The sequence below is a fragment of the Tetrao urogallus genome (genome assembly GCF_951394365.1).
Source record: "Tetrao urogallus genome assembly, chromosome: 4".
Taxonomy (NCBI): Eukaryota; Metazoa; Chordata; class Aves; order Galliformes; family Phasianidae; genus Tetrao; species Tetrao urogallus.
The window spans coordinates 62147469-62149334 of NC_136817.1; positions in this window are offsets into that span (position 1 = coordinate 62147469).

Below are 1866 nucleotides of genomic sequence, written 5' to 3' on the forward strand. Positions count from 1 at the left end.
GAGCCTTGAAGTCAATGCAGGACTCGTCACAGCAGATCAACGACCCACAGCAGAACTTCGGATCTGGGGGGGAGAGAGATCAACAGAACAAGATATTATGCAGGGAGGGAAATGAAGAGGAAAGCAAGAGGATTTCAAGCAATCAAGGAGAAAAGTCAGCTGTCCTTTGGCAAGGTTGTCTTATAAAGTTCTAGATGAAGAGGGTCCAGTTCAGTTTGCAAACACCAGCCTTTGAAACAGCATGGAGACATACATTCCCTATGCAGTGCAGTCCCACCATCAACAGCTTGAATAGGTCCAGAAGCTTTCAACAACATAATTCCTCCATGAAAACTACTCAACCTTAAGCCAAACAGTATGACAGACATTCTTATCTGAACATCTTTGCTGCCAGAAGAAGTTCTCTCTCTTAAAAGGGATACCAACCCCATCCAGTCAAATAAAGGATACATTTTTTTCCCGCTTTTCTCTCATCTGCCAAGTATTTCCATTACCGTTCAGTCCTTTGTCCTTCAGAGGATCATAAATCATTTTGTAAACGCTGTGGGTCCTGAGGGTATCATTTGATTTACACAAGGAGAGCCCACAGATAACAAGAAAAAAAATTCAGAAGTTTCTAAATGACAGTGAAACTGAAGTAATTTTAAACAGACAACTGGACATTCCAAAGCTGAAGTCAAACCTGTGCATCCTTCTGTCACGTCTCAAAATAAAGCTGCTCTTAATTCACTCTGAGGCAAGGTCAAAGCCACAGTAGTACCTACAGTATTACAATGGGAAAAAATTTCCAAGTCTAAGACTCCAAATTAACTACAACTTCTCCCCTGCTCCGAGAAAATAACTGTTTAGGTGCCTGAGAGTCCACAGGCACCCAGATTTTTCACCAGAAGAAGGTATTTGTGTACCTCAGGTTTTTCTTACTCCATGCTGAGATCTCACCATTTTGGCTGAGCTGAACATCTTACCACTCAGGCACACAAAAGCCCACTTGAAACTGACAAGTCCTGAGCACAGCTAAGACTCCTCAACATGGCTCTGGAGTCAGTTTGAGAGCGCAGCCACCCCAGCTTTCATTTAAAGACATGGCTGGAGGAGGAGGGAGTGGTTGGGGTGGCATGAAAACAGCACCTGCCGCCAGGGCAACGCGGTTTCAACTTCTCCCTGCTCAGATAGGTGCTGGGTTTGGACTCTGCCTCCAGGGCTAGTTTTGATTTTTATCCAGAGATGTTTTTACACAAAATGTTTAGTAAGCAGGTTTGGGAATGGTGCCAGATACCTGCTCCCCACCTCTGTTCAGGGGAGGTCCCTACTGGTAAGCTGCAGTCAGGCTCCCACTTGCTTCTCCTTTCTGGCTGCATGAATCCTCTCAGCACAACTGAAGTGGCACAACTTCAATAGGAAGGGCTGAGAGGTTGCCTACAGCCTGGGAAGGGGCAGGTGGATTTGAATATCCCTCAGGAGAAAGAGAACCCAAACCCAAATTCAACCACTTCTGAGAGAAGTATTACAACCACTACGTTATTATACAAAAACCACCACACCAATCATTTGTATCTTAAGCAGCGAGCACACGGCTGTGAGCTGAGGCTTTGGCAACAGGGCAGGTTTGACTCCCCGGGCTGGGTTTAGAGCTTGTAAGTGTGGGACCTGCTCGTGGGATGCAGCAAGAAAGCTGGAACAGGGAAGGGGTGGAAGAAAGGTACCCAGGAACAACAATAGATAGCAGCACAGAGAGGTCAGCGGACAAGTTTCACGGAGGGAACAAGATCTGGAAGCAAGCACAGAAGGAATTGCAGGGATTAGTGTCTGGAGGGTGGAAGCTGTTAGCTGGCAGCAGACACAAAAACAGATATACTGGCTCAAATG